This window comes from Physeter macrocephalus, chromosome 14 (assembly GCF_002837175.3).
Source record: "Physeter macrocephalus isolate SW-GA chromosome 14, ASM283717v5, whole genome shotgun sequence".
Classification (NCBI taxonomy): domain Eukaryota; kingdom Metazoa; phylum Chordata; class Mammalia; order Artiodactyla; family Physeteridae; genus Physeter; species Physeter macrocephalus.
Window position 1 is genome coordinate 46,860,921 of NC_041227.1, and position 12,492 is coordinate 46,873,412.

General features: G+C 41.4%; 1 long non-coding RNA gene across 1 annotated transcript in view; it reads right to left on the minus strand.

The window, feature by feature from the left end:
- Nucleotides 1–7,516: 7,516 nt before the first annotated feature.
- The window catches only part of LOC114487741 (uncharacterized), a 189,227-nt gene continuing 184,251 nt past the window's right edge, over nt 7,517–12,492 (minus strand). The window contains exon 4 of the long non-coding RNA XR_008619299.1: nt 7,517–8,562. This is a non-coding gene — a long non-coding RNA (uncharacterized lncRNA). The remainder of the gene's footprint in view (nt 8,563–12,492) is intronic.

Here is a 12,492-nt window from a genome sequence, read left to right on the forward strand (position 1 = left end):
GTTTACTTGTTAGTTATTTTTAGAATGTCCCTTAATTTGTGTTTATCTGGTGTTTCTTATGATTAGATTGTGATTACGCATTTCTTACAGGAATGTGTTTTCTTATGAATACATTTAATAACCAGCTACCTTAATAAATGCAAATAACTATCTATTTAATGCATTGAATAGCTAACTACCTAAAGACATAACTATCCTAATTTTGAAGTGGCAAAGGGCATAAATGATATTTTGTGAGCTGCAACAACTAAAATGTGGTATGAAAATATCTGTGACTTCTGTTAGTGACAAAATCATAAATACTGCTAATAGTGCTGTGGATTGTCTCCAAGCTTTAAATTGGAGGGAAATGATAAATATCAGTCAGGAAAACATTTTCTTCAATCCAAGTTCAAAGACCTCCCTGATTTCTATTTATGAATCTGGGGACCCCTAGTGAAGAAGCCCTGTCCAGAGCTACCAATATTCACAGATAATAGAGATGAATAAACCATATGTTAAAAGTTATTGCCACAATTGATCTCCCCATTTTTGCCTAGAGACTTTGGAAAAATGACCACAGCTGGAGAGATGATCTTTCTTGGAATGCCTCCAAATCATTCAGGTATAAATCCACAACAGAGCAAGATGACTACACGGTGACCCAATGGCTCTAAGGTACAAAGCCTTCAGTTCTTGGGGGAAGTCTGAGGAACAGACAGCTCTTTGTAAAAATACAAGGGACTCGTGTGGCAATGGAACCAGTGACTGACCTGATTTTTTACTACTTTCATGGAATGTCCTCGTTTGTGTGTGTATGTGTATTTCTTTTCTTCATGCTTCAACTCACATTTACAAACATATCTTCTATATGTTTCCATCCTCGTGACTTTGTTTCTATTTGGATAGGAAGTTTCGAAGCAATGGTTTCCTGACCCTGGTTTTGAGACAGCCAATGTCCAGTGTCAGACAGGTCTGGGTACGGAGTCCTTCAGTTACTAAGGGCTAGAAGGGTGAGGTTGGGCTGATGAGGCCTCCAACCCAAGACTGGGCTGAAGTGGAACCTGCAACAGTTAGTAACAATGTCCTGAATGACTCCATCATCTCTGAGTTAGAGCGTCACATGCATTATTCCCCTTAATCCCCCACCAACCAACTGAGGTAGACACCTCATTTTATAGACTAGGAATCCGCAGCACAGAGAACAGCGTCACAGAAAGCGTCTTAGCCCAACTTCAACTTCACGTCTGACTCCAGAGCCCTCGCTTCTAACCGCTGCACTGTTCTGTGACGGGTGGACCTATTCAGGCCCTACCTGGGGCTTCCCTTGTCACAAATCTACAAAGATAGCCTTGTTAGGCAAGGTTTTATTTCTCAAAGGCCCGGCTTTTATGGAATATAATCAAAGGGCAGGGCCCTGGATCGGTGGCAGTTCTAACAACCAAATCTTCGAGGTATCAGGCATTGGCAAGAGGGTCAGACAGTTGTGTGAGGTCTAAACAGGGATAAACACCTGGGAGTCATGAAAGCAGCCTGGATTATGAGGAGGGACACAAAGAAGACTAAATTCCAGTGCACAATTCCATTCCTTATCACCCCCTTTCGTGTTTCCTGCTGAGTGTGGATCTCATTAACTTACATTGGCTCCCAAGTGTGTGTGTATCTGGAATTCTACTTGTAATTCCCATAGAGGACCAGGAGAACCTTGAAAATAATTGGCAAGACAATGGGCTGATGCTTCCGGTGACACGAAAAGAAGAGCTAACAACTCCTATGATACAGATGAAACATAACAAGTGTGCCTGCCTGGGTATCAAGCTCTTCTCTCATCACTGTTGATGATGGAACTCCCCAATTTTCTTTTTTTTTTAATACAATTGACTTTTTTTTTTAAGGCTTTATTGAATTTGTTACAATATTGCTTCTGTTTTTTTATATTTTGGTTTTTTGGCCATGAGGTATGTGGGATCTCAGCTCCCTGACCAGGGATCGAACCCGCACCCCCCTGCATTGGAAGGGGAAGTCTTAACCACTGGACCACCAGGGAAGTCCCTAGAACTCCCAAATTCTTATCTCATAACTGGCTACAACAGCTTATAGATCTGACCCTCATGTGTTTTATTCAGGCTACTCACTTTATTAGGACCCCACGTTTTCCTATTTATTGTATTTTCTTAATCTCTAGGAAACAAATTGCCCTAGTTTACAAAATAATTAGTAAGTTATTTCAAAAGGACTTTTTTTCATGTGCTTTGCAATATCATAGGAGAGTTGTGGGCCTTATTATCTGGACTTCATCAACAGACCACTTTCAAGTGGAATGAAAATGGAAGGAAATTAGAATATAGTTAAGAGACACTTTATTTCTTTAACTGGATGGATTCATAAAAATTCATAAGTTTTGCAACTGTCAGTGAAAGAGACCTCATGGAGGGTCTTATAAAAATTTTAGTTAGGAATTTTACCCTTTTAGACCTCCATGGAAAGAGGGTTCCAGGATGAATTTGGGATATTGCCACTCAGTTGTAAAAATGCTTTATTTGGATTATAGCAAATAGCCCCCAGACAGAGCATACTTATTATTAAATTACTTCTCCAGCATGAAGGTCATCCATGACTAATCATTTTCTAATTGGCAACTCAGTGCAAAGTTCTACTGTGTTCAGAGTTCCTGGTTCTGAGGGTTTTGCTAGAGCCAAGGAGATGTGTTTTCAGGGAAAACAAAACCAGCCTGTTATAGCGAGTCTTTTTAATTTACAGTCATAATAACAATCACAGGCTGATTAAAGGCCATTTATGAGTGGAAGAGAAAGAGTTTGGAAAAGGCCATTTTGGTCCTGATCACTCTACCTATTTTGCTCACACATTCAACAGATGCTTAGAAAGCACCTTCTCTGCCATAATACAGTGGTGAATGGTCCCATGTGGATGGGTCGGAACTCTGGGGCCTGGGTTTTGTGAGTGGGTCAGGAAGGTCGGCCATTTGTCAGATGCCAGGTCTCAAAGGCTCTCTGTCCTGACCTTGACATCTGTGTGCACTGCATGTTTCTCTAGGGGTCCTCATTTGGGGCACAGTCAGCTTCCACAGGGTACAGGCCTCTCCACTCAGCAGCCCTCCCTGAGGCCACCCTTCCTCCTCATCAAGCATGCTTCCTTGTTATCTCTGGATCAGATGTTAGTCTCCAGAGCAACAGTGATACTATATACAGAAAAGTTTGGTTTTCTGACTTATTAATAACTCTTTATCCTTAACATCATCTATTTCTGCAATGCCAGGGAAATTTAGACTCAACACCTAAGAAAATTTGCTAACATGTTAACAGAAATTATCTCTGAGTAATGAGTTAGTGATGCTTTCTTGTTGTGCTTATCTGTATTTTTTCAAATTTTACATACGGAGGATTTATAACTTTGGTCATTAGAAAAAAATTAAAATCTTCAACAGTGATATTAAAAGCATCAAATGTAATGTGTTGTTTCTCCAGGATATGTACTTTCAACCCAAGATGGTGGCATGGGCAAAGCAAATATGATTCTTTAGTGACTCTATTTTCTGTACCATGTACCCTTCAAAACAGGGTAAATCACACTATATTTTTTCTTCAAGTTTTACTGAGTCATAATTCACACATAGCACTGTATAAGTTTAAGGTGTATAGCATCTGATTTGACTTACATACATCACAAAATGATTATCAAAATAAGTTTAGTGAACATTCATCACCTCATATAGATACAAAATTAAAGAAACAGAAAAAATATTTTTCCTTGTGATGAGAATGCTTAGGATTTAGTCCCTTAACAACTTTCATACACAACATAAAGCAGTGTTAACTGTATTTGTCACATTGCACATTACACCCCAGTATTTATTTGTCCTGTAACTGGAGGTTTGTACCATTTGACCACCTTCATCCAGTTCCCCCATACCCCTCACAAATCTGATCTCTTTTTCTATGACTTTGTTTGTTTCTGAAGTATAATCGACCTACAACACTATGTTAGTTCCTGTTATACAACATAGTGACTTGATATCTCTATACATTTCAAAATGTTCACTGGGTAAGTCTAGTTAAGATATGTCACCATACAAAAGTGTTACATAGTTACTGACTGTATTTCCCACACTGTACATTTCATACCCATGACTCATTTACTTTGTAACTGAAAGTTTGTACCCTTAATCTCCCTCACCTATTTCTTTCCTTCCTCTACCCCTCTCCCCTCTGGCAACTACCTGTTTGTTTTCTGTATCTATGACTCTGTTTCTGTTTGATTGTGTTTGTTCATTTGTTTTGTTTTCTAGATTCCACATCCAAGTGAAATCATACCGTATTTGTCTCTCTCTGACTTGTTTCACTTAGCATAATACCCTCTAGGTCCATCTATGTTGTCACCAAGGACAGGATTTCATTCTTTTGATGGCTGAGTAATATTCCTCTGTGTGTGTTTTATTTATGTATGCATGTCATTTAAGTGTTTCCTAATTGATTTTGTCTGGATTTTCAGCGCTGGTGCTGACAGGCTGGTGGGTGGGCGGTGCCTGCACTAATAAGCTAGAGGCAGGATTCCAAAATAGTGCTTGTCAGCACCAGTGTCCTTGTGGTAGAAAGAGCTCCCCCATGTGGCTGCCCCCAGCGTCTATGGCCCCAAGGAGAACTCCAGTCCCCTCCGGCCCCTCCAGGAGGCTCTCTAAGATCAGCAGGTGAGTCTGACCCAGGCTCCTTTCACATTACTGCTTCTGCCCTCGGTCCCGGAGCTTGCAATATTGTGTGCCTGCCCTTTAAGGGTAGAGACTATTACCCCCACCCCACCCCCACCCCCGCCCTCTGGCTCTCCCAAAAGCAAGTCCCACTGGCCTTCATCGCCAAACGTTCTGGGGGCTCATCTTCCCCGCACAGGATGCCTGGACTGGGGAGATCAATGTGGGGCTCAGACCCCTCACTCCTGGGGAGAAACTCTGCATTTGTAATTATCCTCCCGTTTGTGGGCCGCCCGCCTGGGGGTGTGAGTCTTGACTGTACCGTGACTCTACTCCTCCTACCTAGCTTGTTGTGATTCCTTCTTTATATATTTAGTTGTAGAAGATCTTTTCCACTAGTCTGCTGGTGTTTCTCCTCAATAGTTGCTCTGTAAATATTTGTAATTTTGGTGTGCCCGTAGGAGGAGGTGAGCTCAGGGTCTTCCTACTTTGCCCTCTTATAAGTCACACTGTTACGAGTCCCAGCTCACTCTGCTTGCCACACGACAAGCCAATGAATCAGAGACGAGTTGTTGAAGCAAAGAAGACAACTTTATTCGTTAAACGGCAGACGGAGAAGATGGCAGACTAAAGTCTCAGAATAACCATCTTATCGGGGTTTGGATGCCAGTTTCTTTTATAGCACAGAGAGGGGGAGGAGATGAGGAAGTAAAGTTAAAAGGCCATACGATTTGCAAATATCACCGGAATGGCCAGCCTCAGGGAGGGAACGTGTTAGTTTCTTCTTTCTTGCAGCCACCCGCAGGTGGAACAGGGTCCGGATGTTTGCCTGAACAAAGGCACTTTGGTTCAACATTCAGGCAGAGGGGCAGGGTCCCCCGAGGCAGGCCATTATGTACAGATGGTATCCTTTTAGTGAACAAAAGCAGCAGAAAGCAAAGGGTAAAGTAAAAGAAACAGATCCAACATGTAGTCAGATTTGGCTTTTCCTTGTTACAACACTCTTTAACGTAAACATCAATGATTTATGTATAGCTGTTATTTTATTCAAAAACGTGTTTGAGATTTTTGTATTCAGTTAACATTCTAGGACTTTGGGGAAAATGTTGTTTCAGAAGGTCTTGCCCTCTTTTTGTTGATTTTAAAATAAATCAATCGTCACAGGAGAACAGTCTCCCTTTCTTCACAAAATGTTGGGGCTAGGGCTTCCCTGGTGGGGCAGTGGTTGAGAGTCTGCCTGCCGATGCAGGGGGCACGGGTTCGTGCCCCGGTCCGGGGGGATCCCAGATGCCGCGGAGCGGCTGGTCCCGTGAGCCATGGCCGCTGAGCCTGCGCGTCCGGAGCCTGTGCTCCGCAACGGGAGAGGCCACAACAGTGAGAGGCCCGCGTACGGGGGAAAAAAAAAAGTTGGGGTTATATGTTCATTATTATTTAATTTCTTCCAACAAACACAATACAAGCCAGAGAAGTGACTGCAAACCCTTAGAAATTATTAGGTCCAAAGTATCTTTCATAACCACTGGTATGCTAAGGCATGCTAGTATACTGAAAGCCATCACAGGTATTGCCAAATTTTAAAATCGTAATTATTAGCAATGCCATTGGGGGAATGTTGAGCTGGATAAATTAACATTATTAACATTATAAAAATGTCTGGAACTGGAGAATACTTATTATAATATTAATTTAAAAATCAAGACAAATCACGTGTCTTAATAGTAAGTAAAAAAAATCAAGAATCAAATCACGTGTATGTTAAAATATACAAATATTGTCTCTCATCTCAGTATCCTAACCCTTTAGTCAGAAAGAACAGCAAAAAAAAAAAAAAAAAAAAATTTTCTTGAAGCAGAAAAAAGTCATCAAGACTATTAGTAAGCCAAACCATTCCATAAAACCCACTAGGACAATCCATTTGATCATGCTTAATCCTCAAGTGTCTTCCATGAAGCAAGAGCCAAGGGAAGCAATGTAGCTCCAACACCTTCAGTTTGTCTACACTGATTATGACTGAGCCATTGGGGGATGATAATAGCTAATATTTACTGTTACTTTTCCTTGGATCAAGTGCTGTTTTTAGCATTGTACATCCTTTAATTCTCCCAGTCATCACCCCAACTATTACCATTCCCATTTTACTATCAAGGAAACTGAAAGGCTAGGCTTCTTACCCAACCAGGCTTTGAACCCAAAGAGTCTGAACTTGGAGTCTACACCTTTAAACACTGCACTAATTTGCCTCCTCAAATCTGTGGGGTCTGTAAACTCTTGGATTTTACTTAGAACCCAAGTCCATTCCCCTCGTGATCTCCTTTTCCTACTGAGAAAACTGCTCTCTCTTCTTCCTTGGTCTTCTCCCAGATGGAACTTTCTAGACCACACATGCCTTTGCCCCAATTACTGTTTACTTCAAATGCATGTGGCATTTCTCATTGTATTATTATTGTCCTAGAGGAGCCCATAACTGGGGCAAAAGGAGCTGCCCCTGCTGGGTTTCATCTTACCTAGACCTCTGCTTCATTTAGTTGAACTCCAAAATGAGCTACTGGCTCAATCCTTTCTAGTCTCAAAAATGTAAACATTGTGTAGTCTCTTCCTCCTTATGTTTCTCCTCATGTGTCACTTTCTTAACACACATCATTTTCCTGTACCACCACACACAGAACATTTCCACACATTCCTAAACCTGATTCAACCTACCACGTACATTTTATACATGTGTTTTAACCAAGTACAATACCCTCCTCTAATACAATACATTTTACTTCCAATCATACTATCAAACTCTATGGAAAACAAAAATGTTAGCAGTTTCCTCTCTTTAGGGTGGGTGAATTTATAAGTAATTTTTCCCCTTTTTTTTTCCCAAAAACTTGTAAGTATTTTAAATAAAATAAATAAATCATTTAGTTTAAAAAGGGAGATTCCCTTTTATTTCAAAACTAGGGAGCTCATAAGTGGTACTTTAAGGAGCCAATCAATGAGTAGTGTCATATTTTAAAGCCTGAATCAGTTTTAACTGCCAATTGTACACAAGCTGACATGTGCCAGTGGGCCAGCCCCTGCTTATGGGTTATAAAACTATCCAGTCATATACAGTTCACATGATCCAATGGTAATACAACTGACAAATGTACAAAGTGAATATTATTTATGACAAATAATTCACAAATTTTATTTGCACCACAACTTCTGTAGCAATACCAAAGCTGAAACTTTGTAAATACAATGGCTTTCTTGGAGAATAAACATTCATACTCACTGCAAAGAATCTATGATGTCTGAAATAGACAAATTATCTTCTTGCATACAAAGCAGTCTTATGTTTTTCTTTAGAAAATAATTGGCATATTATAATTACAGCTCTGAGTCGATTTGATCATGCATGAGCCAAGTGCAAGAGGATGCATCTGGCTTTATTAAGGGAATGCATATTGCAGGAGCTCTAGAGAGCACGGAAGCAAAAGTCTTTACTCTCCTTCCCTATAACCAACTGCCTTGAACAAATGCTTACCTTTAATATAAGAAAATGATTCACAAGGCATTGGAAATATCTCCTCAGTTAAATTCCACACTTGATAGTCAACGATGGGGCCAAGAAAATGGACCATCAGGTCCCAATGTGCTGGAGACTTTACCAGGTCGAATGACCAAGTGTGTAAATGAGCTGGCCATGGGGTAATGAGCCATTGAGTCACCCAGCAGGGTTGCCCAAGAGTGGTTTCCATCTGGCACCTTAAAGAAAGCCAGGAACATCAGCCCCGCACAGCAGAAGAACAAGGGTGGGACTGGCTCTGCTTTGCTTGCCATCTGCAGATTTAATCCCAGTTGTGTTGGAAGAGTCTCTCCTCTTCTTGGCTTTCACATATCCCAAGAGTCACCTTTAGTTAAGAATAACAACAAAAAAAGTTAAACACTCTCGACTATGCACACCCATCTGAGTATTGCCCTTTCTTCTTACATTCACAGCCAAGTTTCCAAGAGGAGGGTTCTTATTCGACCATGGGGTTAGTTTAGGGCAGTCTTTTTTTAAAAAATTTATTTATTTTATTTATTTTTTATTTTTGGCTGCATTGGCTCTTCGTTGCTGCATGCGGGCTTTCTCTAGTTGCGGCGAGTGGGGGCTACTCTTCATTGCAGTGCACGGGCTTCTAATTGCGGTGGCTTCTCTTGTTGCAGAGCACAGGCTAGGCGCAAGGGCTTCAGTAGTTGTGGCTCGTGGGCTCAAGAGTGCAGGCTCAGTAATTGTGGCGCACGGGCTTAGTTGCTCCACGGCATGTGGAATCTTCCCGGACCAGGGCTTGAACCCGTGTCCCCTGCACTGGCAGGCGGATTCTTAACCACTGCACCACCAGGGAAGCCCTAGGGCAGTCATTTTTGTGCCACATTAAGTCAGCTGAGTCAAAATGGGAAATTATTGCTCCTTATTACCAGGCAATGGATATGATTGACGTTACCTCAACATTACTCCATTCCAGTCTCTTATCCAATCTTAATTCCAAACACAAGTATAAGGATGTTTATCTTATTCATGTCTGTATTGCTTAAATGATTTATAGGTTTGAGAACTTTTATGATTAAAAAATAAAGGTCTACCCTGGAGCTGAGAATAAGAGCTCTCACTGTGAGCTAACACCTCAACACCCCCACGGGCCAAAGATAAGAGATCAAGTAAGGTCGGCATAACTAAGAACCTCTAAACAGAATATGATGTATACTCCGAAAATTTCAAGTGGAAAATGGGGTAAGTTCCACTAATAATAGGCATCCATAAGTGACATCATTAACATGGCAACACAGGTGGTCCCCAACACAGCACCCCTCACAAGGAGACCAACTAGCAACTATCCAGCTATAGACGAGACACCACTGTGAAAATCCCAGAACCAGAAGGTGAGGCTGAAGCATCCCCTGGACCATAAAGACTGAGAAGGATGCACTCTGACTGCATCACCCCTCCTCCAGGCCTGCACAGCACTTCCCCATGGGGGGCCCCCTGGGCCTGTGGCTTCTCCAGTGGGAAAAGAGAATCAAAGATGAACATCCAGCTTCCACAATATTGGAAGCACTTCCCAGAGGCTCACTCAGGTCTGACCTCATGGGGGTCACTAGGGCAATCCACTGAACTAGACCATGGAGAAGGGGGGAGGGGCTTACCGAAATTGGTGCTCAGATCTTATTGGACCCTGTTTCTGAGCAGAGATCCCAGCCAACGGCTCTGCCCATCTACAGAGCTGAGCTGGCAGCCTCATTTAGCCAATCTTGAAAGAAGCCAGAGGGGGAAAAAGCACCTTAGCTGTAGAGTGACAAATACAAGAATTACATCCAACTTCTCCTTAAAAACTATGCAAGCAAGAAGAAAGTGGGATGAAATATCTAAAGCAATGAGAGAAGACTTTGAAAGGCAAGAGGAAAAGAAAGCTTTGTAAGAAGAATGTGGACAGAGTGAACTCTACACCTTGATGTCGGGGGTCTGAGAGTCAAGGGAACCACTCTTCTGTCTCCTGCCTGGACCTCTTGGGGATGAAAACACTGGACTTTCTGTCTATCTCACCTGCATGATAGCATTAGAGAGTTGCAATCATGGTAACTCTTGGTGTTCAAGACACCTCACCTCTCTTGAATCCAAGTGGTGTGTAAGAGAATCCTGAAGTTTATCATGACTCCAACCCTGGTATGAGGTTTGCAGAGACAGAGAGAGCAAGTACAAGGGTGAGACTGACAATGAGAGAGAGAGAGAGAGAGAGAGACAGAGAGACCGCTTCTGGGGTCACATGGTTAAACATGACATGCATTATTGCAACAAAATGTGCCATGATAAGAGCCGGGGGAAACGTAGTTACAGCTCCAAGACTGAGTGCATACGGATGCTGGAGTGAGAGTGGAACTCTGCCTGGTCCACACGTGCATCATTGATTTCAAGATCACTTTAGACAACAAGCAGTGGACATAGTTCACCTCTACAGGTACCTCTACTAATATCCCCCGGGGTAATGGAGCTGTCTAGGTGGCTTAGGGCTTCTGAGCTCTAGTCTGTAACTGGGACACAAATGTAAATGAGCCTCAGCTGACCTGAGAAATCATTGTATTTCACAGGGACAAGAGCACGAGTAAACTAGTTTGGATTATACTAGAGAGACAGTGTGCAGTCATCCAACATTTTCAGTTACAAAATCAAAGAAGATTACATGTATAGCACACCTGGGTTTGAGACTAAATTTCATATGCATTGCATTTCTTTTTTAAAGCTAAGAGTTTGTTTGTTCTTTTAGACTTATCACGACATCCTCACGTAAAAAACAACACAAGAAACATTTTTTTTTGACTGCGTCATGCAGCATGCTAGGGAAGTCCCCAAAAAACATGTTGACATGACTGCATGTCAGAAGTAGCTATGTCAAAAAGTCATATACCAAACTTTCAGTTATAAAACAAATAAGTCCTAGGGATGTAATGCACTGCATGGTAACTATGTTTAATAATACCGAATTATATATTTGAAATTTGCTAAGAAAGTAGATCTTAAAAGTTCTCAACAGAAGAAAAAAAATTTGTAACTATGTGTGGTGACGGATGTTGACTAGACTTACTCTGGTGATCATTTCACAATATATACAAATATTGAATCATTATGTTGTACACCTGAAACTGACATAATGTTAAATGTCAAGTATATCTCAATTAAAATGTATAAATAAAAGTAATCAACCCAGGACTTGAGGATTACAGGGGCAGTTTGAGAATAGATTGCCCAAAATATTTTCTTTTAGCCATACAAAATAATAAAGGCACCGCCAAGAAAAAAGTAGTAAACATCAACAAAAAAGACGCCATCATAAATTAAAGGGAAGAAACATATGGCATACTTTGTGAAAAGAAAAATTCAGTGAATAAAAGAGCCAAAAATGTCTAAGAAACAGAATAACTTATTATAGCTAAAGCTTAGTTCAAAACAAACTTTAAACTCTTAAATACCATATAATTATTAGGAAACAATTAAATAAACAGCTAAATCAAAAAGACAAAGAAGAGGGCTTCCCTGGTGGCACAGTGGTTGAAAGTCCGCCTGCCAATGCAGGGGACACGGGTTCGTGCCCCGGTCCAGGGGGATCCCACATGCCGCGGAGCGGCTGGGCCCATGAGCCATGGCCACTGAGCCTGCGCGTCTGGAGCCTGTGCTCCGCAACGGGAGAGGCCACAACAGTGAGAGGCCCGCGGAGGGCAGCGTACCAAAAAAAAAAAAAAAAAAAAAAAAAAGACAAAGAAGAATAAAATTAGCTAAAGGAAAACAGAAGGGAAAAGTAATAAAGAGAAAGTCAAATAAGGAGTTAGAAACAAAATAAGAGATCAAATAACAAACCCCCAAACACGTTTAAAACAAAATGACAATAAATAGAAATGACAATACACTATAAAAATAACTCAATTAGGAAAAAGAGGCAAGAATATGGAACTATAAAAGAAGTAAAACGTTAAAAGGGAAACACTAATTGATATAGAGAGATTTAAAAATAATCACAAAACAGGACATTTCTAAAAGCTTTGGGAATAAAATGGAAAGTCTAGCTCAATTAATTCTAGAATAAATACCAATCTTTCTCTACCTGTGCACCCAGCATGGTAGCCACATGGAGCAATTTAAATTGAAATGTACTTAAATTAAATTAAAAGTTCGGTTCCTGGGCTTCCCTGGTGGCGCAGTGGTTGCGCGTCCGCCGGCCGATGCAGGGGAACCGGGTTCGCGCCCCGGTCTGGGAAGATTCCCACATGCCGCGGAGCGGCTGGGCCCGTGAGCCATGGCCGCTGGGCCT